The sequence below is a fragment of the Arvicanthis niloticus genome, chromosome 24 (genome assembly GCF_011762505.2).
Source record: "Arvicanthis niloticus isolate mArvNil1 chromosome 24, mArvNil1.pat.X, whole genome shotgun sequence".
Lineage (NCBI taxonomy): Eukaryota > Metazoa > Chordata > Mammalia > Rodentia > Muridae > Arvicanthis > Arvicanthis niloticus.
In genome coordinates, this window is record NC_133432.1 from 17,882,910 (window position 1) to 17,909,506 (window position 26,597).

The following is a 26,597-nucleotide window of genomic DNA, read 5'->3' on the forward strand; positions in this document are numbered from 1 at the left end:
TGGATGGAGGAATAAAGGAGAAAAGGAGAAAGCCATCCAAACACCAGCATTCATCTCTCTGTTTTCTGCTTCACACAGTTGTCAATAACCCCACTGCCATGGAGTCTCCTCTGCCATACTGTTTCCCACTCAAATAGACTATACCACTCCCCATCACCCACTAGACAATTGCCACTCTCAAGTGTTTTCTTACTACAGAAAGGACTGATAAAGAAAGGAACCAGAAGACAAAACCCTGTCAATAATCATTGCAGTGGGACTGGGAGTCTCTATAGAGGTAGGGTGTCCATCTTTGTGGTGGTTGAATACACCTGACCTACGGGAAATGACACTATTAGGAGGTGTGGCTTTGTTGGAGGAAGCGAGTAACTTTGGGGTGGGCTTTAAGATTCTATGTTCAAGTTTGGCCCAGTGCAGAAGAGTTAGTTTTCTCTTGGCTGCCTTCAGATCAAGATGCAGAACTCTTGGCTGTTTCTTCAACATCATGTCTGCCTAGACACTGCCATACTTCCTGCCATGGTGATAATGGACTGAACCTCTGAAACTACAAGCCGGCCCCAGTGAAATGTCCTTCAATAAGAGTTGCTTTAGTCATCGTGTCTCTTGATAGCAGTGGAAACCCTGACTAAGATAATCTTGTTTTCATAGCTTCAGAGCATACTATCCATAATTCAATGGCTTTAATGAGCCATGGCTTTGCCTGCCTTTGATTTCCTGGTTGAGCAAATATGGCTCAGCTGCCATTCCCATCTCTGTTGCCATGGTATAGTATAGGGTGAGTTTTCTCATCTGCTGGCCACTCAGCTAGGGTTGCTGAATTGCTGAGGCTATTTTCTCCTTATGATCTTTGACCTCTCGCCCCTCTCCCTCTATGTGGGCTTCCTAACACGGCACCTGGGTTTCTTGGCAAGGTAGTTCAGAAGCCCAAGAGAACAAATGAGGAGACTTCCCAATGTAAAGTGAGCTACTGAGCCTGCCATTACTCAAGGAAGGGAGTATTTGACTCTAGATTTTTTTTAAAGATGTATTCTATTTTATTTTATGTGTATGTGTGTTTGACCTGTGTGTATGTATGTGTTACATGCGTGCGGTGATCATGAGGGCCAGAAGAGGGCATTACATTCCCTGGAACTGAAGGTACAGATGGTTGTGAGCTCCCAGAGAGGTGCTGGGAAACCTAGGTTCTCTGGAAGAGCAGTAAGAGCTCTTAACCATGGAGTCAGCTCTCCAGCCCCCACAGCTGATACTTAATGGGAGTTGTGGCAAAGGTACTTTCAAAATGGTGACTGCAGCCATCTTTGATAAATCTCCAGTCATCCACCCTTGATACTAGAAGCAAATTACAGCTTAGTAGAGTGGGAGGTAAATGGGGAAATGATAAAGGATGCTTGTGGGGTGTGTGTGTGTGTGTGTGTGTGAGAGAGAGAGAGAGAGAGAAAGAGAGAGAGAGAGAGACAGACAGACAGACAGAGACAGAGACAGAGACAGACAGAGACAGAGACAGAGAGAAAAAAGGGAGAAGGAGGAGGAAAAAGAGGAGGAAGAGGGGGGAGAGGAAGAGGAGGAAGAAGAAGGGGAGGATGAAGAGGAGGAGGAGGAGGGGATGCCTCGAGTGGTAAGCAGTTCTTGGATTGCATGAAGAAGAATGGAATTCTGTGGACATCTATAGAAAGCTAAGAGGCTCAGCCCTTTAGGACCTGAGTTTGCTAACACTGTTGACTGAGAGAGACCACCTTGACATAGAAGACATCCTAGGATCAGGGTTAGGAAGGGGAAGAAACAAAAGCACAATGCAGTCAGGCAAATACCCAACTGTAGGAGCTGTGTTCAATTGTTTTTTATGTGATGTATGTATATACGTTCATGTATGTGCATGCATGTAGAGGCTAAATGTCAATGTCACGTGATTTCCTATATCATACACTCTCTGGCTTACTTTTTTAAGACGGAGACTCTCCCTGAACCCAGATCTCACTAATTTAGCTAGACTAGCTGAGCAGCAGCCGCAGGATTCCCTCTGCATCCAGATCTCCTGCTGGGATTATGGATGTGTGTCACTATGAATGATGGGGTCATTTTCTGTTGTGTTTTGAGATGGGAAGGTCTGGCTCTGTAGCTTTGGCTGGCTTGGAACTCACTATGTAGACCAGGCTGGCCTCAAACTGACAAGAGACCCACATGCCTCTACCTCCTGAGTTCGGGGATTAAAAGTGTATGCTACCATGCTTGATCTACAATGGGTCCTGGGGATGGAACACAGAACCTTGGGCTTGTACAGCAAACACTTCACCAACCACGCCATCTCCCTAGCCCCCATGAAGATTTTTATTTCCATGAAGATTTATCTTGGCCTCTGCAGATTTTTTTTTTCTCATCTAGATCACCAAGGACGGAAATGAGATAACCAGCTTTTACTTGTGACCTGCTTGGCATGGTATATGTGAAACTTAATCTGCACATGAAATGATAATAGGAATAACTGCCAGTTGTCACATCCTTACTTTATGACACCCATTATGCTTAACGCTTTGCATATACTAATTCTCAGGGTAATAGACTGAATGTTTCAACGCTTTGGGAAAGACTGGAGCTGCCTGCCTGGCATCTGCCCCTCTGTTTTAAGTGCAGTCCACTGAACTGATTCCTTCTCCCTCGTACACATGCCTCACAGAACATCAGTCCCGCACCAGCTCTGGGAGCTAATATAATTGGGATTTTCCCTGCCACTGCTGCATGGAAATTACCCTATAATGTAGGCTTATCACTTCCTCTTGTCTTGCTATTGGTCACAGGCAAGGCATGGCTGAGCAGTTTTCACTCCAGATCTTGTGTTAGCATGTAGAGATGTTGGTGAGGGTTGACGTTTTCAGAGAGTCTTCATAGGCAAGTCCTCCAAGCCGGTACACCGGCATGGCTGGAGTTGATGCCAACTGGGCTGAAGCCTTGGCTTCACCGCAGTGACTATGGTCCACATGGTCAAGCTAATAAGGCAGCCTCTGGGAGTATTCTTAACATAGCTCTTGCCTTCCCCCAAAGCCTTACAATAGGCTATCTTCAGACTCAGTGCTGGGATACACAGACTTACTTGTTACCATTCTCTACTGGATGAAATAAGCCACCTATAGTCATAGAGAGTGACATAGACAATCATGCTCAAGGAAGGGACATCAGAGAACTTGGGGCTGCAGGATAATTTTACCATGAGGGATCCGATGGCAATTCTATCCACTTCACCACCAGTTGATGTAAGACTGAACACTGGTCATATGAGTCATGGATCCTCATTCTCTCTCTGGGTGTTACCATGTCTGCCTTTGACACTCAGAATTCAGGAGCCATCTATGCTCAGGAGACCTTAATCTGGACGTGATACGAGGGGCCAAAAATCAGGAAGCTGACTGAGTTCTGGATAGTCGATTGGGTCTCTAGGTTCAATCAAATCTGAAACCATTGAGCTATTTGCCTTTTGATGGTGTGTGTGTGTACATGTTTGCATATGGGTGCACATGCATGTGTGAATGTGTGCATGTGGAGGCCAGAGATTGACATGGAGTATCTTTCTCATTTGTTCCCCTCCTTGTCTTTTTTTCTTTTTTTTTTTTTTCTTTTTTTTAATCAGACTCTCTCACTGGCCTGGAGCTCACCAATTCATATACATTGCTTGGTAGAGGTGTTCAAGGATCCCTCTGTGTCTAGCTCCCCATATCTGGGATTACAGACACAGGTTTTTAGATGGTTTCTAAGAATCTACCTCTGGTCATCATGCATTCAGGACACCGACTTTACTAACTGAGCCATCTCTCCAGCCCTTTATTCATCAGAACAACTAGGTTGGACACACTACTGTCAGCTCAACAAATGTACTTTGACAGAGAACTCCTCTGACATTAGAGAGAGGGAAGAGAAACTAGCCTGAAAAGAACTAGCCCATGGCTCAGTGTTGGGGCTTTGCTCAGTTCTCCAGCATTTGGCCTCAGACTCCAATGTTCATCTTCTGCCTTGTGTGGCATAAGTTTGGTCTTTGAAAATACCAGTGGCGCTTTTTGCCAAGATGGCACTGAAAGCGGAGAAGGAAGCTCCTGCCCCCCCCCCCAAGCCGAAGCCAAGGCAAAGGCCTTGAAAGCTAAGAAGGCAGTGCTGAAAGGAGTCCACAGCCACAAAAAGAAGAAGATCCAAACGTCACCCACCTTCAGGCATCCCAAGACACTGGGGCTCCGGAGGCAGCCAAAATATCCTCGGAAAAGTGCGCCCAGGAGAAACAAGCTTGACCACTATGCCATCATCAAATTCCCACTGACCACTGAGTCAGCCATGAAGAAAATAGAGGACAACAACACGCTTGTGTTCATCATGGATGTCAAGGCCAACAAGCACCAGATCAAACAGGCCGTGAAGAAACTCTATGACATTGATGTGGCCAAAGTCAATACCCTGATAAGGCCTGATGGAGAGAAGAAGGCGTGTGTTTGATTGGCTCCCGATTATGATGCTCTGGATGTTGCCAACAAGATTGGGATCATCTAAGCTGAGTCCAGATGACTAATTCTAAATAAACACTTTTTTTTCACCATAAAAAAAAAGAAAAAAGAAAATACCAGTGGCAAGCTGTGCTTCATTCATCTCACCTTGCAAGCCTTTGGATTCTTTTCTTCTTCTTCCCTGACTCCATTTGTATTTAGTTCATCTTGCCACAACTTTGCTTTGATGTTCTAAAATGTCTTCAGGTCTTTCTGAGTATTCTGTTGGAAGCCCAGTGTCCTGGGCTAGAACACATTATGCATGCGTGCAATGATGGTTTCCCAAGCATTCAACAGTTATAGATGATATTTCTGGGAAACATATGTTTCTTGATGGCAGGGAGGAGTATAGGTCAAGGTAATTAAAAGAAAACCTGGTTTTCTATTTTAAATGTAGAACCAAATGACAATAAGAACTTCATTGCCTCTTGGCATCTGTAGCATTCAGTATCTGGTCTAAAATAGATCTGAGTCCAGTAAACGTGTTATAAATAAATGAGGGCTTTGAAATACTGAATGTTTATCAGTAGAGAGGCAGGTGTAAGTGCATGTACAGCCTGGTGTGTCCCTTGCTGGGTCTTGGTACTTGGTGACTTGCACCTATTAAAGAGGCAGGTGCTTAAGTAGAATGACTCATGCATGAAGACACATGATGAAACCCACTATTTCGTGTGCTAGCCTTAAAAATGAACAGTTAAAAAATAATAAAAAGTAAGTAGGGAATAATAGCGTATTTGGGGACTCAGGTGGGTAGAACCTGAAATGGGAAATGTTCCCTGTATAAGCATGAGAATACAAGTTAGTTCCCAAAAACCTCACACAGAAAGTTGGGTGTGTTTGTGAAATCACTCAGCAGTTAAGACATTTGGACAGTTAAGGATACGAGGAGGGAAGAAGTCAGGTTTGGATATCCTGGATGTAAGCAAGGGGACCCTACCTCTTGACACTGCCTGCTCTCAAAAGGGACCCAGGTTTGGTTCTCTACACCCACGTGGTAGCTCGCAACCATCTGTAACTCCAGTCCCATGAGGTCTGGTGCCCTCTTGTGGCCTCCATGGGCACTTCACAAAAGCAGTATGCATAAACTCCCCCACCCCCCCCCCCCACACACAAACAAATAAAAATAAATGAATACATTTTTTAAATGATGTGTGTTGGTGCATTCTTATAATTCTAGTCCTGGGAAAGTGGAAACAGACAGATCCCTGGGTCTCATTGACCATTCGGCTTAGCCAAATCTTAAAGCCCCAGGTCTCAGTGAGAATAACCATCCCAGAAAGCAAAGTAGACCTGAGGAACACTAAGTAGGGTTGACTTCTGGCCCCTGCCTCCTTGACACACACAGGTGAGCAGACACATGCATTTTCACCTGCATGCACATATGCACACATACATTCATATGTTTCTTTCTGTGTGTGGTGTATGCACACATGTGCATGCAGGTCAGCTTGCAAGACATGGGTGCCCTGTTTGACCATCTTCCTCCTTATTTTCTTGAGACAGACTCTCTCACTGACCTTGACTGATGTACAACAAGCCCCAGAGCTCCTCCTGTCTCTACCTCCTACAGCACTGGCTGTGGAGGATGCGGGAGATGCACAGCCATGGCTAGCTTTTTACATGGGTGCTGGGGATTTGAACTCCGATCTTCATGCTTGTGATGAGAGTACTCTTACTCACCGAGCCCCCATTTTTAAAGTAAATGGCAAATCAGAGGTAGGATCTCTTTGGATCCAGGATATTCAAAACTAACTTCTTCCCTCCTCGTATCTTTAAATATCTAAATTAACCACAACCAATAAAAAACAAACACCTGGGCTACGTAACGAAAGCAAATTTAATCTCTTTATGGTTTTCCACTTTCTCCTCTCTACTATTGGGGATTTGAGATGTCAGGAAAAAAAATCTGAATTTTTGGTCCTCCGAGCAGGCTTGCGATAAGATGAGTGTTAGATACGATTAAGGCTCCAAGCACAGACAGCCACAGTAAATAAATCATGGCTGTCGCGTCCAATTAGGTGGGTCTGAAGTGACTCAGGCTGCCACCTGAATTGAGTTTCACTTAAGAGCTGGATGTAAATTCTCGATAGTGATGGTTCATTTAAGAAACCACAGAAGCAAAAAGGTATGAGGTGTGGATGTGGGCACCTCCCTAGCTTTGGGGATCAGGCTGGGAGTCCAGGTACCATGTTACCAAGGTTATACTCTGATCCTCCATAACAGCAAGGGAACCAGTAAGCAGGAAAGACAGTCCCTGGTTTATTCATAGTAAAAGAGATGAACTCTTTCCCCCCCACCCCCGTGGAGATGAGGTGTGTGACTGGGGCCCCGCCCCCAAGCACTGTTCGTGTTCATAGCAGAAGACCCATAGAAGCTCTTGTTCTGAGGGGGAACAAGTCCACAGGACCCCCCCCCCCCCGCCTTTTAATAAATGGCAGATTGTGAACACTCAGAGCTGGGTGATAAAAGCCATAATCCCAGAGGAAAATGGTGGAGATGGGATGGAGCAGTAGATGCCAGCCCTTGGGAGATGGTTGCAGGCACTGGGTTCTGACCAGCCATATAACTCAGACTCTGGGTCAGCAGCTACACGATGGGGTTTACCATGGCTCAATCCGTGAATATCTGGGATGGATTTGTTCTGAGTGTTGGCTAAACTGGCATGATTGGGGTATTGATCTTGACTGTGGAGGACTTTGGCTTCTACTCCAGGCTGGGGATGTGTTGGTTCTGATAAGTTTGCAGGGCATGTCAGCAAGGCTGTTGAGAATTCTGGGATGTGCCTGAGTGGGAGGGGGAATCAAGATTTAAATATGGTGTCTAGCGTGGATGAGAAGGACACAGACAGCATGCATACTGAGTCCACTCTCAGGACCAGCACACTGCTTCAGAGAGCACTGGAATCATGCAGAAGACTGAGGCCGAGACTCTAAATCCCAATGGCTTTTCAAGCACTTAATAATTTCCTTTGTTATTCCCTTATCTTACCTTATCTAACCTCCATCTCCCTTTTCTTTTTTGCTTTATATATATTTTAAATTACATGCAAGAATGTTTTGTCCACATGTACATCTGTGTCCTGCATTTGTGCCTGGAAGACCCAAGGAGGTCAGAAAAAGGCATTGGATCAGCCAGAACTAGAATTACCATTTGGGTGCTGGGAATTGAACCAAGATCCCCTAGAAGAGCATTCTGTGTTTTTAATTACTGAGCCATCTCTCCAGACTCTTTTTCCTTCCTTCCTTCTTTCCTTCTCTTCCTTTCTTTCTTTTTTCTTTTTCTTTTTCCTTCCTTCCTTCCTTCCTTCCTTCCCACTTTTCTTTCTTTTTAAGATTAATATCACTTAAATTAATATGCACAGGACTGAACACTTTTTGATATATATATTGACATCCATTCTACTCACTACTGTAGAGACAATTTCTTTACCCCCCAGATACATCCTTCGTGTGTCTTTCCCAGGGAACCTTGTCTGTTCCAGGCAGAGGCCACTGATACTGCAACACCTGTCCCCTCTGGTCTCCTCACTCCTTTACTTCATGCAAAAGGGCTCCCCTGTGAGGTTCTGTGTAACTAGTTCTTTAGCTGTGTGTCATGGGGAGACATAGTTCATTCAGCAGTCTCAACATCTTGAGCCTTTCTTCTGCTCAGCTCTTTCCGGTGGTGGAAGAGACCACCATTGGTTGGCCACTCTTTTGGAGACCTCTGGCTTCTGCTATAGAGCCTGGCAGCTATGGTGAATATCCATACGCATGGCTCTGTTTAAATTGAAATCAAATGTCTGTCACGTGACAAGGGAGTACATTTTAAAGGTAATGCCAAGCTGTCTTTGGTGGTGCTGTTCCATGGCACTCACCAGCAAGGCTCCAGTGCTTAAACCTCTTCATAGCAATGTTAAAAATAGAGTCTTCTGGGGTTTCAGGGTTTCTAGTGACACGTGTAAAATTTACTAAGGATGAAACTGGGCCTTGGTGAGTAGTAAACACTCATGTGGCTTTTTAGTAGAGAACTAGGGTTTAGACTTGAGGTACCACCATCATATCAGCCTCTGGGTATGTCTACGGTGGCTTTCTTCATGATTGATGATTGATGGGGAAGGAGTCAGTGCACTGTGAGTGGAGCTACCCCTGCGCTGGTGGTCCTGGGTATTATAAGAAAGCACTCTGAACAAGCCATGAGGAGCAAGCCAGTAAGCAGCACCCCTCCATGGCCTCTGCATCAGTTCCTGCCTCCAGGTTTCTCCCTTGATTTCCTACTCTGATTTCTTCTGTAATGAGCAGTGATATAGAAGTTTAAGCTAAATAAACCCTTTCTTCCCCGAGTTTATTATGCTGTTTATCACGGTAACAGCATTTGTCGCTGGATATGCGTGTTAGGAGATGTAATCGCCATGTATTATATATATCCATCATGAATATCCTCAAGAGTGTATATTATAATCACTGTCATAACAGCAAAAATAACGGCAATGGAAACACACGGCATATCCGCCGCCTCCATTTTCTGGCTTTCTTTTATAAGATCCAGAGGTGTGCAGAATTGTGTTGGCTTTTCACTGCATGGGGGTTTCATTACAAATGCCTTTTAAAAAAAATGGAAACTCACATCTCTTCACTGGATATGTGGCTCCCGTGCCAAACCAAAGAAACAGCTCATCCAAGTCCAACTTGCTGAATTGATGGGCATGTTGGAATTATTTCCAGGAGCATGGGCAACTCAAAGACACCTGTGTTGCCCACCGCAAATGGGTGATGACGTGTAGGCAGCCACCTGCAAGGCAGGCTGGGAAAAATAGATACACACCATGTATCCAGCTGCAGTGGGTTCTTGACTCATAGGCTCCAAGGAAGATAGATAATTTAAGACTATTTGTGGCCCATAGGACTGAATTAGGCCTCTGCGTTTGCAATGGGAGGATTCTAGATAAAGCCTCTGTTCTTGGCTGTGGGCCATTAGATATTTTTGTGACTGTTAGTTTAGAGCAGGTTTTGGTGGCCCCCAACCATAACATTATTGTGTTGCTACTTTATTATTTTGCTACTGTTAGGAATCATAACAGAAACACAATCATAATATAAATCCTGATGTGCAGGCTATCTGGTATGTGACACACACACCCCCACAAGGGGTCACGACCCACAGGTTGAGAACCACTGGCTTAGCATGGTTGTCCCAGGCAGGTATGGCTGATGTCACTGGCTGAAATAGAAACAATAGAAAGTCCAGGTTGTTAGGTGGTGGTGAATTCTCTCTCAATATGAATAGGATGGGTTGTCAGCGTGCCTGAATGTCCCTAGCAAGTGCTAAAAATAAGACCAAGGACTCCAAGAAAGGAGCATGTGCAGTCCCAGATGGCGGCCAGATCCTGGTTGGAACTTCAGAACTTTAGAGGTGACCAAGTCCCGATTCAACATTGAATTCAGAACCGTCTTGCTTGGGGGGTATGATAGCTAGGACTACTTCCCTGATGGGTGGAGAAACTCAAATCAGATCATGGAACCTGAAAGAAAACGGCTTCTCTAACTGGAAAGTCAAAGCACATAGCTCAGGCATGCTGGATTAGGGTGAAGTGGGTGACATGGCTGAGTTCTATTCATCTCTGGCCCCACTGCCCCCCCACCCCCGTGTGTGTGTGTGTGTGTGTGTGTGTGTGTGTGTGTGTGTGTATGATTGTGGTTGTGTGTGATCTGGTTGGCCCAGAACTTTCCCTATAGACCAAGATAGACTTGATTCATAGAGATTCTCCATTCACCTCCAGAGTACAGAGATTAAAGGCATATGCCAGCAAGGCATGTTCTCTTCTGTTTGACGACTTCTTTCTCAGGCAACCTCTCTTCCAACCAGCAAATCCAGAAACGTCACAAGTGAATTCAAAGTCATGGCCAGGTGTGCCTGGCCCATCTGGTACCAGGTGACTATTTCTGAACCAATCACAGTAGATCGATCACCTTACCTGACAGGAGCATCTCACCCTCCCCTGGGAATCCAAGCTGCATCAGTGAGTCCTGGCAAAACCTCACTGAACAGCTACGGAGGCAATCACAACCAGAGAAGAAGATGGAGAGGACAGAAATGTGACTATGGGTCTCCTCTGCTGAAGTGGATCACTGGGCTAGCTGTCCTGCCCACTCAGCCCAGGCTGCAACCCCAGGAAAGTCAACCCCTCTCTGTGTCTGTCTGGCCAGCAACTCTTGAGCTGTAAGCTTGACAAGACCCAGCCAAGGAGCTCGGGACAGTCGCAGACAAGGGCGCCCTGCTTGCTCAGGCCTGGGGCGATGGCTTCATTTGAAACCGGTAACTAAGGAGAGGAAATGTGTTCATCAAAAAGCTCAGGACTTCTTTGTACCGGTTCTTCAAAGAAAGTTAATGAAGGCATGTTTGGGGAGAGAAAAAAAATAACAATAACACAGTTCTACCGCTGACCTTGTGGGTGACCCAAATTAAAAAGCCGTTTAGCTTCTCTGAATGTGTTTCACCTCAGAAAGTTTGCTCCCGGCAGCTGTTAATTGGAAAGAGAGAGAGAGAGAGAGAGAGAGAGAGAGAGAGAGAGAGAGAGAGAGAGAGAGAGAGAAGAGAGAGGTGCTACTGGAATTCTAAAATCTTTTCTTCATGTTCTGATTTCCCTCAGTCAGGGGACCCAAGAGGCCAGTCAGGGAACATGAAATTCCGGGCTGGGGAGAGAAAAATGAACAAACCAAAAATGAGATTTGTGGCTACTGATATGTGCATACATACCCCCAGATAAAGATATTTTAAAGTCCTCTGAGTGGTCTCAAAACTCTATATAGGATGAACAGAAAGACAGACAGACAGACAGACATGCATATGCATGCGCATGCACTCACCCACATATATGCAGACACAGATGCATATATGCCAGCATGCATGCACTTGAGCAAAATGAAAAGGGAGAAAATCACTTCAGGTGCCCGTAAGGAATCCAAGAACAGGGCTGTGAGGTTGATTACTTTGGACTAGGTTGTCAACAGCTTCTGCTTCTGCAAGTAAGAGACAAGAAGAATAAGGATGGTGGGCGATATCTGGGGCTATGTGAAGACGGACAGGAGATAAGGTCCCAGCTAGGCACATCTTATCAAAGAGCAAAATATGTTGAAGGCATGGAGGGAGAGAAGAAAGGCAACCATGACTCGGTTTCTACTCTCGGGAACAAAATGCTTTGGGCAGCAAGAGTCAACAGACCCAAATCACAACAGCTTGGACAGGAGTTTGGTTTCCACCTGGCCATCCCAATGTGGTTGTCGCTGGTGTCCGATGGATGTTCACGAGGGACGTGAGACATGCCTGACAGTGCTATATGACCCACTCCTGAGCATCTGCCCATCTGGACCTTCCTGAAAAACCTCTGCTTCTAAGCAACAGCTGTGCATGCAGGATTAGTGCTGCGGTCCTCATCCCCATAGTGATGGGAGTCAAAATGGTCCTACAGAATGATGATGGAGATGGCCGTCCTTGTGGCATCTTGTCTCTGGGAGACACTGCCCAGCCATGGACTGTTACTTCTCAGCGATGCATACATTGGAAGTAGGGGGTCCCAGTGTTCCTTGCAGACTAGCCTGTGTCTCCTCCTCGCTCTCTCTTCCCTGACCAATATCTGGATGCAGAGACACTGATCTCGAGGCAGAACATTCCATGTACAGCCTGTCTAGACTTTCAAGTGACCGGTGACCATGTTCAGGACACCCACTCTGTGACTACATGCCTCCTCTAGTCTGAGATGTGAACGTTAAGTGAGCATTCATCATACCTAACCAGGAACACTGTGACATGTGCTCTTGCCAGGGGCTAGCGCTGCCCTAAATCAGATAGACACTTCGGCAGGAAAGGAAGGAACCCGCCTAGAGCTGGTACAGGCCAACAATGGCCCTAAACGGATTCTGTGCTGACTGACACACTACTCTGCTTGCTTAATGGCAGCCTATCCCCTATGGCAAACATTGCCAGGTAATACAGGTAATACAGGCTAGACAGTGTCTCCCAGGGACAAGATGCACCAAGGGGAGAAGAAACAGGACCCTGTGGATGGCTATCTCCACCATTCTTACAAGGCAGATGGGACTGTGTGGACCATCATCTCCATAATCAATAATCCGTGCGGTCCATTGGGTTGAGTTTTTTTTCCACTTATGTCACAACTGACCACGACTGCCCAGATCTCTCAAGCTGATAGCTATGAAGTTGCAAATGCATCTTATGCAGTGAATATTGCTTCCGAGGCTCCTCAGGAAAGATATTTACATCCTTACCTGAGGCAGGGACACCCTTTTACATGGCTGCCCTCCAGCCTCCCCCCACCCCGAGTGTTCTATAGTGGTCTCCCATCCTTGTGTGCAGCATAGTCTGACCGTTGACTCCTATATGATTCTATGTTGGTGACTGGACCTGCCTAGGCTCCCAGGTTCCTTAGGCAGGTGTTCTACCTGGCTCTCCTTTTCTAATTCTATGATTAAAAAAACAAACAAAAAAAAAACCTCACCCTAAGCAGAGGCAGGCAGATCTCTTAAGTCCAAGGCCAGCCTGGTCTACAGAATGAGTTCCAGAATGAGCCAGAGCCACACAGAGAAACCCTGTCTTGAAAAACAAAAACAAAAGCAAAACAAAGTAACAACAACAAAACTACTCTGACCAGAAGCAACTCAGGGAAAAAAGGGTTTATTTCAGCTTCTAGGTTACAGTCCAGCATGGAGGAAAGGCAGGGCAGGAGCTGAGACAAGAACTGGAAGCCAAAACCACGGAGAGGTGTGGCTTCCTGGTTCACTCACAGGCATAAGCTTAGCTCGCTTATACAGGCTAGGACCATTTGCCTAACTACCCCCCCCCGATCAATCATTAATTAAGAACTACCCCCACCCGGCTCTAGACAAGCCTGTCTGACCTGGACCATCCCTCTATAGAGACTCCCTTCTCACAATCCCTTTGGGGGATCAACCGACCGTTTCGCGGGGGTCACTTACGACCGTCGGAAATATCGGACATTTATGTTATGTTTCATAACAGTAGCCAAATTACAGTCATGAAGTGGCAATGAGAATAATTTTATGGTTGGGGGGGGGAGTCACTACGACATGAGGAATTGTATTAAGGGGCCACAGCATTAGGAAGGTTGAGAACTATTGTGCTAGGCTAGGTTGAGTTGATAGTTAAAGCTGACCGGGACCTCGGGGCTGGAGGGCTTAGAGCAATGGGTTCCCTGACACCTAAAGGTTCATGTGTAAATTAGTGAATGAGAAGAACTCACCTTTTCAGAGGCACGTACAGGAAGGATGAGAGAAGACAGAGACAGAGGCATAGCAGGGAAAGTGGAAGACACAGACACCCGTGGCTTTCCAAGGCTCCCTGGTTCACCTACACTTCCGTCATTGTCTTCCCTGTGACTTTCTCTCTCTTCTCTGATACCTTGGCTTAATTGAATTTCTGCATCTCCATCCTATGGATTCCTTCTGCCCTCTGAGGGCAGATTCTCCTCCTCCTTCACAGAGCCAGCTCTCGGTGGCCACATCTGCAATGCTGGAGGCCACCGAGGCTGAGGTGATGCCAGAAGGCTCTGCCCTCTGCTGTGTTCATGGTGGGAACGATTCGGGATTTCTAGCTCCTCAGACTCTGGACCCGTGCTCCTCCCATAAGCACCAGGGGTGTGGTGTGAGCGTGCAAAAGTCCCTCAGGCCAAAATCATACCCCACAGTTGCCATTCGCATGTTCCTGTATGAAGATGCAAACCCCCCAGAAAACCCACACGCGAAATGCATCAGACACCCATGTCTCTTGCCAGCTGCTGGGTTTCAGCTGCCAGACCATGGTCACTTGGATCAGGAGGAGGTGTGTCTGTGGACATGGGGAGGTGACTGGGAGAGTGTGATGGCATCAAGAGACAGGCAGAGAACGATGTGATTTAGCACAATGTGTATGGAACCTCCAGCGTCTACTCAGAAAGACCATCTGGTATTATAGTTTAAGAATTGAAAGTCGGTGTAAAGGTCTATAAGGAATAATACATCTCAGATCTTCTTTTAAAGATTTATTTATTTCATGTATATAAGTACACTGTCGCTGTCTTCAGACACACCAGAAGAGCACATCAGATCCCATTACAGATGGTTGTGAGCCACCATGTGGTTGCTGGGAATTGAACTCAGGACCTCCGGAAGAGCAGTCAGTGCTCTTAACCGCTGAGCCATCTCTCCAGCCCCTCAGATTTTTTTTTTTAATGTTTTGATATTTTGAGACAGAATCTCACTGGAGCTAAATCTGATCTGGAACCCTCTGGATAGGTACATCCGCCTTGACTTAGCTGCGGTCATTCTGCCTCCGCCTCCTGGTTGCTGAGTTTACATGCCTGCATCCCCAAGCCATTCTGTTCATAACTGGTTTATAAGAAGATGCTAGTGGAAGGGACTGTTCATCCTGAGAAACCAGAAGATGACTTGGGGGAGAGCTTGTGAGCCAGCACTTAAGAGACTAGGACCCGTAGATGGTAAGGAAGAAGTTTGTGGGTAAAGGTAAGATGGTGTAAGGAATCTGTAAGGTCAAGATGCCTAGACATCTCTGCCCTCCATCCCATCTGCCTCTGGAAACCCCCACCTGAAATGGAAACCTAAGGGTTCTTTAGAGAGTCAGTTGACTTGGATGGTGTTTTGCTGGGGCAAACACATGAAGGAATGTTTTCCTGAAGTGGACACAGGTGAAAGACTAAGGCAGACTCCTGAAGGAATGTTTCACTGAAGCAGACACAGGAGACAGGATGTTCTGCTAAAGCAAGCACGCAAAAGGACACGTGCTGAGGGATTCTTCGCTAACAGCACACATGTATTGGTCCGCGTTACATTGTGTAGTTGAGCTGCTTTTGTTGGGACTCTGTGGCTGATTGGATGCAGGTGGAGGCAAGACCCCTGCTGAGGCAAGGCACGTGGAGGACACATGATGTTTGAAGGGTATAAATAGGACTCCATGGAGTGACCAAGACAGAGCGTAGCTTGCTGGTACAGCTAGCTGTGCAATGCTTGTGGGTCTGGTGTCTTCAATGATCCTCGCTTGTCTGAGAGAGGCACAATTGAGAACTCCTCCAGGTGCTCCTCTGGGTCCCTCCTGTTGACTCAAGCCAAGGCTGAGGCCTGGCTGTCTCTGCTAGGTGGTGTCACCGCTGTTGCTAACCTGACTCTACCGAACTGGACTGCTGGTGTATCCAAGAAGTGTTTGCAAGTGGATCAAGCTACCGCCACCCGCTAACCTGTGAAATGAACTGCCGATTTCCTGACAACACAGACAGGAGTTGCTCCAAAGAACCTTTCTAAACAGATCCACTTCCCTCGTATCCTTTCTTTCCCACTACCTCTGGTGGGTGGTGGGTTACAAGGAAGGTTAAAGCATTTAAGAACCATCACTAAAAGTAGGATTTGAAAAAAATTAAAAGTTACATGTCCATTAGCATAAAACAGATTGGTAATTTGAAACTCCTCCCTAGTGCTAGAGAGACAGTTCAGTTGCTAAGAGAATATACTGCTCTTGCAGAGGACCCAAGTTCAGTTCCCAGCACCCACATTGAGCAGCTCACAACTGTCTGTAATTCCAGTTCCAGGGGATCCAGAGCCCTCTTCTGGGCTCTGCAGGCATTGCATGTATATACACATTACTCCTCTCCCCCAACACATCATACACATACTTGAAAAAAATTAAATACAAAATCATCCTTGCAAGCTAATGGGAATTGGACCATCTCACTCTCGGGGAGTGTTAGGTGTTCTCTTCCCTCGTTGCTTTAGAAAGAGGCCACTTGTTTACAGAGATAATGGAAGGACCACAGCTGCTGTAGAGTTCTCCACACCAGTGAGAGATCTGTATCCTTAATAAAGATGCCAAATTGTCATGTCTCACAGAGAGTGAGCATTACGGAGTTTCCTGTGATAATGGCTGTGTTGGCTTGGGCTATTGCTTCAATGATTGAATTAAACAAGTTTATGCTTTAACGAGGCGGCTAATCAGAAGCCGATTGTTCCGAATGATTGCCAGCCGGGGAAGCTAAGTTTTGTTTCCTTCTGCTTTCCTTTCCGTTCATTGCGAGTCTGTGGGCTGCGTTGAATCTGGTCCACGTTGGCCTCAGAAAATCTCTCAGTAGCAAGAGTTGGGTTTGGATGCGGGGCCGAGGGATGCTCTGACAAAATGGAGTGGGTTTGGCCTCTGCGTGGGGATCATGGGACGAGGACCTTTGTTGTTCGGCTGAATAATCTGTGGGTGACTGCAGAGGTGAGTGTGTGGAAGAATCAGGACTTGAGGGATAAACCAGTCAGTGCTGGTGTATGTATGAGGCTCCGTGAGCTTCATTGCCAGAACCCACACAATGTGGCTGAATGCATTTTAACCCCGGTGGTGGGGAGGTGAAGACAACGTGAACTCTGGGGCTCCCTAGCCAGCTGGTTTACCTTGTTTGGCTAAATGTGGGGGTCTCAGATGATGTCAGTACCATCAAAACAGGTGTGATGGTTTAAACTGAGTGCCAATTCAGCAGGATCTAGAATCACCACAGTGTGGCAAATCTCTCTGGGAGTTTCTAGATTAGGTTGATTGAGATGGGAAAGCCCACTCTAAAGCTGGAGTGTATCATTCCACGGACTGGAATCCGTCGCTGCAGGAAAGGGAAGAAAGAGAACCTGGGTGCAAGCATCTTGTTATCTTTAACCGGTACTGTGATGAAATACTTAAGAAAAGCAACGTAAGGAAGAAAGGATTTACCCTGGCTCACAGTCCCGTTTACAGGGTTGGCCCAGCTGTGGGAGCTTCAGGGCACTGCTCACAACACTTCTGTAGTCAAGAAGCAGACAGCAGTGGACACAGATGTGCAGCTCAGCTAGTTCCCTTAACTCCATGTATACAATCCAGAATCTTCTGCCTGTGGCATGGCTCTGCCCCCAGTTGAGATGTACCTTCCCATTTCAACAAAGGTAGTCAAGGTATTCTCCCAAAGACATGGCCAGAGGCCCATCTCCCAGCTGATCTTAGGTCCTGTCAAGTTGACAAGTCGCTATCACAACCAATTAACAATAGGCATCACAACAAGCGATCATCGCCCTCTGCTTCCTGACTGTGGATACAATGTAACCAGCTGCCGAGCTGTTCCCACCATGATGGACTTCTTTTATTGGCCTGTAAGCCAGAATAAAACCTTCCCTCCTTAAATTGCTTCAGTAAATTAAAGCAACTAGGAAAATGACTAATACAATAGTTTCAGCCTCTGCCCTCACTTGCAGAAACACACTATGGCATAACTCAGACGCTGTGCACACATGTTAGCCAACAGATCTTGCAACATCCATTTACATATGTGTCTGTCAGGTGAGTGTGCACATCTATACACACATACATGTATGTGTGTGAGTATGTTTATATCTGAAAGCTTCTCGAGCGCATATTTACTTTGGCGCTCTGAACTGGCCCTTTGTGTGTCTTCTTTGTGAGTTAACAAAAGGCAGCTTGAGAGTGGCTGAGTTGACTTTTCAAGCTCACTCAGGGCCCACGAGCTCTATTGAAGGAACCCTGCTTTGAAATCACCCCCACACACACACACACACACACTCCAAGCAGAGCAGCTTCTAAGAGACCGCAGTGAATCGCACGTGGGCAAGATGCCAGGCTGGCACACAGCCACGCGTTTTCAGTTTTGACAAATGGTAAGAATAAGAAGGGTCAGCCGCTGACGCCGAGAAAGGATGCTGACTGTCCACTCCTCTGTCATGATGGACGAGTTCTCCCTGGCAACTTCTGACCCCAAGCTACTGCCATTGCCCTTCCCTGTGACCTTCTGTAGTCTCGGGACCAGCTTCAGCGGTGCCTACTGACCTCCCTGTAGTCTACTGAGGCCAGTGCAGAAGGAACATCTAATGACTTGCTAGACACCCATCTTTCTAATATTCCTGGTGTTGGCCATTTCTAATTTGGAAAGAAAATGTGCGGGATGCCGAAGAAGATAGGTTAATCAGTGTTGTGCTTTAAATGTGGAAGGTCCCTATAGGCTCCTGTGACTGAACAACTGGTCCCCAGCTGATGGCTCCGTTTGAGGAGGTTGTGTGAGCTTTAAGTGGTGGAAAGACTGGAGGAAACTGGTTGCTGAGAGTGAGCTTTGGGGTCTTATGCCTCAGCTCTACTTCCTGTTTTTAGACTAGTGACGTCGCGTGACCAGATGTCCTGTTCCTGATCCACTGTGGTACCTTGCCCTCCACGTCAGGATGCATTCCCTCACATTGTAAGCCAGAGTAAAGCATCCTCCCTTAAGTAACCTTCTGTCAGGTATTGGGACATAGCAACAATACAACAAGCATTCCACCAAATCAGTCCCGTGTGCAGAGCTGAGCGGATCAGATCCCACACACACCACAAGCCACAGGAGCTGAGCAACCCTCTCCTAGAGGCTAAGCTGAATATTCAGTGCAGAAGGAATGCTTTTGTAGTTCCAGGGGCACATGGTCCGGTTGCACTTCTTAGTGTAAACAACTCTAAAGTAAACACCCCCATCTCTGCGGGCCAAGGCGCCTTTGCTACGATCATCCTACTATGCCATCTGCAATGCAAGAACACGAGTATGCTGTGTTCTGGTAATTTTTTTAGTTACAATGATCACAGGGAGCCTGGGCTGGGGGAATGGTTTGAGGACCTCTGTCCTGAACATGGGTCTTCCCCAACTCTTAAGATTTTCTGTGAGATACCATATAGCAGGAAAGTCTATGAGCCAGGAGTTATCAAGCTAGCTCAGTAGATGAGGGTCCTGTGTAACACAAAGGTTTTAACAGCATCTCTATTCTTTCCCCACTAAATGCTCCAGACATCTCTACTTCCCCTAGCTCTTTAAAAATAATTGATTGACTAGTGTGTGTGTGTGTGTGTGTGTGTGTGTGTGTGTGTGTGTGTGTGTACATCTGTGTAAGTTTGAGTGTATTTGCCCACAGAGATAAGCAGAAGGTGTTAGAGCCCCTGAAACTAGAGTTACAAGTCACGGTAAAACTACCTGGCCAGTGTGGATGCTGGCAACTGAACCCGGGTCCTCTCCAAAAGCAGGATACATTCTTAACATCAGAGCCATCTCTCCAGACCCAGCTTCCCCTCCTTCTGACTTTCAAAGATATCAGCAGACACTTCAGCTCGTCCCAGGCCAGGTGGGAGAGGCGAATCCTCCTGTCAATACCCTCCCTGTATTGTGGTGTTAGCTACAATGAGATTTGCTTGTAAATTTGAAGGCTTAGATGACCCTACTTCCAGCTGAAAGAAAAAAAAATGCAGACAGGTCAGAATCTCAGACTTTCATCTTTTGAGCAAAAAAGGAAGGCTGTTAAGTCTGGTCTCTGGCCTGGAGCGTAACTTCCAAAAAGAGTTTGAATATCATTGTGGGACATAAGAGTTTGAAAAGGTCTCTGCTAGAGGGGTTTGAACTAGAAAAGGAGAGTTAGTGAAGGCAGCATTTCAAAGCGCAGTATTGGATACACAGAGCCGGGGTCAACTGGCCAAGGACAGCGGTTCTCAGTCTGTGAATGGTGACTCCTTTCACAGGGGTCACATGTCAGATATCCTGCAGATCAAATATTTACATTTGTGATATAGCAATAAAAATAATTCTATGGTTGGGGGTCACCACAACATAAGGAACTGTATTAAAGAATCTCAGTGTTGGGAAGGTTGAGAACCACTGGCCTAGGAGATTACCTCAACCCCTAACACTGTCCTGGCTGTGTTACCCTGGGACATTATTAACCTCTCTGTGCTTAGGTCCTCTCCTCTGTAAAACCTGAATATCCAGTACGGATTCCGACCTTGTAGGGCCATGTTGAAGACGGAATGAATTTCTCTCAGAACAGTGAGATAGTGTTCCCTCACCCTTGTGCTGCCGAGTCAAATGATTTTTAAACGGATATTTGGAAACATAAGTTAATAACGTAAGATTTCAAAGCAGCCAGGCCCTGTGAGATAGGCCTGTGATTCCAGCTTCTTGGAAGGCTGAGGGAAGGCAATATCAGCTTAGGGTCTCCCTGGGCAACAGAACGAATCTTGGGGCCTTTCTAAGATATTGAGAGGCTACCCTGAAAATAAAAAATACAAAGAACAACAGGGCTTGAAGCAGCTCAGCGGTGGAGCGCTCTGCTGGAGCGTGTGAGGCTCTGGGATCAAGCCCCAGAACCTATAGGATTTCATAGGATTAAAGTCCTATCAGAAGCCCCACCCACCTCCATCTGTTCCCTTGATGGTGATGGTGGCTACATCACAGCCTGTCTTCCTTCTGTGTCCCGTCACGCTGTGTGGTATGCGATGCTGGCCCTTCTTGGTCAGAAAGGGCTGCATTCAGAAAACTGATGTTAAACAGAGCACAGTTACCACAGGACGCCTTGGGTTCTTGATGGTCTCTTATGCAGGGATGCACCCGGTTCTCTGGGTTGAAACTTTCTTCTTCTTCTTCTTCTTTTTTTTTTTTTTTTTTTTTTTTTTTTTTTTTTTTTTTTTTTTTGTGTGTGCCCCTGTGCAATTGGTTTTGCCTGTGCCCCAGTCGAGAGTTGCGGTACAGTATGCAAAGCAGCAGCGACAGCTCCTGTGTCCAGCAGCCATTGGTAAATTGTTTCTCATGTTGGCTGTGTGTGCTGCAAGTGAAGCTGTGACTCTCAAGCAGATATGATATCCATAGTGGCTCCAGAAAAGCCCCCAGGATGGCTCAGAACTGAGTAGTAAAGATTCCCATATGCTAAAAGGTAAATTCTGGCTAGATCCACTGAGGACCCAGTGGCCAGACTCACAGAAGACTTTCCAGAAAGGCCTTGGTCTCAAACCTGGACTGTAAAAGGAGTAGCCAAGGACTGGAGCACCTAAGGGCCAACACTGGACAGATCCGGGAGAAGGAGGCTAGGCCATGCTCTTCCACACACCTTGACCTTATGAGTACACTTTCTACCCAGAATCCCTTGCTTGAGGAAAGGCTACTTTTTCTTCTTTGACATCTTGAGACCAGGAGTCCACCTATATGAAAGGCCAGGCCATGGGTTTATTTGCCCAGGATGGCTCTATCCAACTACCCTAGATGGCATGTGTTTATTCCCTGCTGCTGTGATAAAATACTCCGACAAGAGAAACTTAAGGAATCTGTGGCTCACAGTTTGAGGACAAAGTTCATCATGGGGGGGAAGGCATGACAGCAGGTGTATGGGGCAACTGGTCACATGACATCCATAGTCAGGAAGCAGAGAGAGATGGATGCTGATGCTCAGGTCACTGTCTCCTTTATATGCAGCCCTGAATCCCAGCCTTTGAGATGTTACTGCACACATTTACGTGGGGTCTTCCAACTTCAATTAACCTAGTCTAGATAACCCTCCACAGTTATCCCTCAGAGACTGGTTTCTATGGTGATTCTCGATCCTGTCAAGTGGACCATCACAGGTTAAAACACCAAAATGAATTGCCTCAAAAGTCTAGAAGCCAGAATCCCCAAGTCAAGGTGATGAGAGCTTTAGAATTTTCTAGAAGATCGGGGGAGTGGTTCCTTTACCTTCCCCAGTCTCCACTGGCTGCAGACATTCTGTCTCCTCTTGTCCTGGCCCCGTGCTTTTAGAAGGGATCTGTCAGTGGTGTGAGGACCTTGCAGACCCAGTCCTTTCCAAGATCTTTGATGACATCCAAAAAAAAAAAAAAAAAAAAAATGTTCTTTCCAAATGCAACCACATCTCAGTTTCTAGATACAGGCACATTTTTGGGAGGTCATCACTCATCTCCCTCTAGGCTCCATTGTCTTGAAAGGCCTTCTTCCTGTTGACTATGAGCTCAATTGACAGCTCGGGTCCTAGGTGCACCATCCTGTCCTAGAACTCCACAGCTGTGTTTTCTAAACTGTAATGGTATCCAAGTCTCCTGAAGGGCTTCATAGCCCCCTGAGTTAAACACGAATTGCTGGGTCTGACAAGTCTAGGAATGGCCTTTCTCAGAAACTCCAAGGTTGGGCTGGGGACATTGCCCTGTTGGTAAAGTGCTTGCTGTGTAAGCAAGTGAAGTTGAGTTCAGGTCCCCAGCACCCACATAAAAGCTAGGTTTGTGGTGTGCACTTGTACATCCAGGCATGGGAAGGCAGATGCAGGAGGATTTGGGGGTCTTGATAGCCAACCAGCTTAGCCTACTTGACGAGCTCTGGGTTCACTGAGAGACCATGTCTTTGAAAATAAGGTGGAGAGTGAATGAGGAACAACACAGGATGTTTATCTCTGGATTCCACACATGTATACACACACATACACACATACACACACATTGTGTGTTTGCACTCACATACAAATGCATGCACATATGCATGCATGCATGCATTCAGGAATGCACATACTTTTTCATGCATGCATACATGTACACACATACACATGCTTCCCAGGAAAAGCTCCTTCTGCTGGACCCTGCACCCAGCCTGTTGGGTTTTGTCAAGGGGTGGGGTGGGTTACAGCATTCTGGATTTGCTTATGGCAGGTGGTCTATACTTTTACATATCTGTCAGCTTCCTAAATGGCTAGGCACAGGCCTCCTTGCCTTCAGCGTCCACCATGATCCTCCCCAAAGGCATCACACCTAAGGATGCTGTTGGTCTACAGTAATCTCTTGCCAACATCCAGCTGGAGTATCTTCAATGGCGGCAGCATTTATTTTGCAGCCAGACCACAGAGCCACACTTCGTAAACTCAAAGATATTTTCATAGTGAGTGTACAGAAACAGTGGGTATTATGTTTTGACGCTTTTCGTGGTCGTTAGGATGCCTGTGGGGGGATGCTCAGGGTATGGGGAACAATCTGGCATCCTGGGAGTGGAAATTGTAGAACAGCCTATCAGTGTGGTTCCACACAATTCTGTGTCTTTTTAAGGAGTTCTCACATCAGGACCTATGATTGGATGGTGGTCTTTGAAAGTAGGCTTGGAACAGGAAGTTTCAGTAATCACCAGCCATCACCTTTTCAAAAAGCAACAGCTTGGCAGAAAGCAACCAGGAACCGCTGTGTCTCAGTTTTCTGTGTGTGTATAGTAGCCAGACATTCACACCAAGCCATATTGGAATAGTCTGGACATAGGTTCAGCAGCAGCAGTCTGTCCCCTCAGAGGTCAGGGTTCCAGCAATGATAGTGCCGTGTGGAAGAGAGAATGGGACAGGCGGCCATTCTGTAACGCGACTGCAGGGAGGAGCACATGGGGTTTTCATTTGCTTTTCCCAGAAGTCAGTGTGGCCAGTGGCTCCATGAGACCACACACACACACACACACACACACACACACACACACACACAGAGAGAGAGAGAGAGAGAGAGAGAGAGAGAGAGAGAGAGAGAGAGAGAGAGAGAGAGTCATTATTTCTTTCAGGTATTTACATTTTTTTTCTTTGAATAAAACTGTCTTGGGCTTAGACTCAAAAGGCCACTTATTGTGGTTATTTCCATTCTCTTTGTATAACATGTCTAGAATAAGAGCTGAGGCGAGCAGTCCCAGCACTCACGTTAAACACAACTGCCCGTCACTCCGGCTCCAGGGGATCCAACACTCTTCTGGTCTGAGAGTCCTGTATTCAGCTGCATGTGCACAATACAGACACACATATACACATAATTAAAGTTAAAATAAATCTTAATAAAATGTCCAGCATAGAGCCAGAGAAGATAGAATTCATGGCCACAGGTGCCAGATAAAGAAGAAAACATGAGTGGCTGACAATAGATGCAGTGTTTCTTTCAGGCAGATAGAATGTTCTGGAATCAGACAGTGGCAATGACATACCTTTGGGATATGCTAATGCACGTACTGTCTAGCTTTTCTTCAGATTCATTTCTTTTCTTATGCACATGTTGTATTTTGCCTGCATAGACAGCTGTGCACCCAATGTCTGCAGTGCCCACAGAAACCACAAGAGGGCAACAGATTCCCCTGAAACTGGAGCCAGTGTTGGGAACTAAACCCAGGTCCTCAGGAAAACAGCCAGAGCTCTCCAGCCCACAAATGGAACATATCTTGGTGAAAGTTTACTGTAGAAAGTCCCTCCCTGGGGGAGATATGAACAACCCCCCACTCCTAAGTTCCCAAGGACAAACCAAAGTACCATTCTACCAAGGTCCACCCTAAGTTCCCAAGGACAAACCAAAGTACCATTCTACCAAGGTCCACCCTAAGTTCCCAAGGACAAACCAAAGTACCATTCTACCAAGGTCCACCCTGGGGAACCAGAAAGTTTATTAGGCTGGCTTACAGAGTGTGGTGGAAGGGTTACTGGCAGTGGCGTTGATCACTCCAAAGTAGCCACACTGGACATTCTATACCCAGCATGGATGATGATATCCCCATAGCTGCTGATGGGGACCCTCCTCCTTGTCTTCCCTAGAGTCTGTCTATACTCTAATCCTCCCCTAGACTCCAAGGTCACATGTAGTTACAGCAGGACTGTATATGAATGGCCATGAGGAGTGGCTGGATACTCAGGTAAGAGCCCCATGACCCTCCCCAGCCGCTCCTAATGTCAGCAGTCCATGGGCCCCGTCATGATGAACTCTGACAAACATGAACATGGCGGCTGTATTTCTGAGAGGATGGTGCTCTATGGCAGAGCTATTCAAGTTTTTTAGGGTGTGCTGATGGTCATCTCAGCCAGGGAGGCCACGAAGTGTGGGTAAGGACAGGCAGTAGTCATTTTCTTCAATTCTTACAGGTGATGTTTTGATGTCAGATGTCCTTCATAGGCTTGCATGTTTCAACTGAGTCCCCAGGTGGTTGCACTGTTTGGAGGGTGGGGGGAGTTATAGGATCTTTGGTGCACAGGGTCTAGGTGGCAGGTGCAGGCCAATAAAGGCAAGCCTCCAAGGTTACAATTCAGTTATGCTTCCATCTTTCTATCTGCTTTCTAATCCACCAAGATATGAGCGTGCCATGCTTCAAGTTTCTGCCGCCACAGGCCAAGCTAGCCACCATATTTCCCCACCATAATGAACTGAATCCTCTGAACTTGGAGTCAAAACAAACACCTCCTCTCTTCAGCTGCTTCTGTCAGGTACTTTTGCTGTAGTGACTTGAAAGTAACTAGTACAGATGTGCATCTTCTTGGGTGCTGAAGGCTTGATACATCCAGAGGGAACATGGTGAGGATCCAGGAACAGGGACTGTATGTGCGACTCCTGGGGTATTCTGGGGGTTTCCTGGGATACAGAGCGAGTACTGTCCATGGGACAGACAAGGAAGCCCATGCAACACCTGTGCAACATTCCAGAGCTGGGGAGTGGCCAGCTGGGTGTTATATGGGAATATATAACCCCCTATTTTTATTTCCACATCTCTGGCAGCTCAGAAGCCTGCAGGTACTTCTGTCCAGCCCACAGCCAAGATAGCTGATGTGTAACTTCATCCAGCTGATAACTGCTGCACATTCTGGGCCAGGGAGGGAGGGAGGGAGGGAGGGAGGGAGGACTGGTAACCTTTGCATCCAACCCAGACAAACCAACCTGTGTCCCTACTAGCTCTTCACAGATGTCATTCTGAACCAGGAGTTTGTGGACTGGTTTGTTCGTTACATAGCAGTAGCTAACTGACACACCTGCTGAATTTAAATTGAGTCAAGATAGTCCCTGATAAGTGTATCCCCAAGTCACCTGGGATGGAAGGGACCCACACAAAAGGCTCGTGGGACAGTATAACAAAGCTTAGGGCCTCATGACAGGGATTTAGTACTCCTTAGACTTGGTGTTGCTCCTTGTGATTTTTAGAAAAGAATTTTTTTTAAAAAAGATAAAGAGTACATGTAGCAACACCAAAAGCAGCTGTGTAGAAGGGACCACATTCACAGCTTAACAGATGTGTGGCAAGGAGGGAAAGCTGGGCTGCTCAAAGGGTCCTGATGACTGAAAATTGTTACTGGGGGGACATGAGGGAAAGAATTCTTCCCACATCTGTCATAAAGTGGGGCATTTTCCATCTACATCGTAAAATCACAGACAGGAAGACCGTCCTGTTACATCCGATAATGATGGTAACTGAGACGTAGATTCAATATCGGGAATGAGTTTCTGAAAGCCTCTCTCTCTCCCTAGATCTCAGCA

General features: G+C 46.5%; 1 protein-coding gene and 1 pseudogene across 1 annotated transcript in view; both read left to right on the forward strand.

Annotated features, from left to right (window-relative positions):
- Positions 1-26,597, forward strand: part of Tmem132c (transmembrane protein 132C) — a 303,666-nt gene that overhangs the window by 136,696 nt on the left and 140,373 nt on the right. The gene's annotated exons all lie outside the window — the stretch shown is intronic.
- LOC143437821 (large ribosomal subunit protein uL23 pseudogene) lies at positions 4,052-4,528 on the forward strand (annotated as a pseudogene).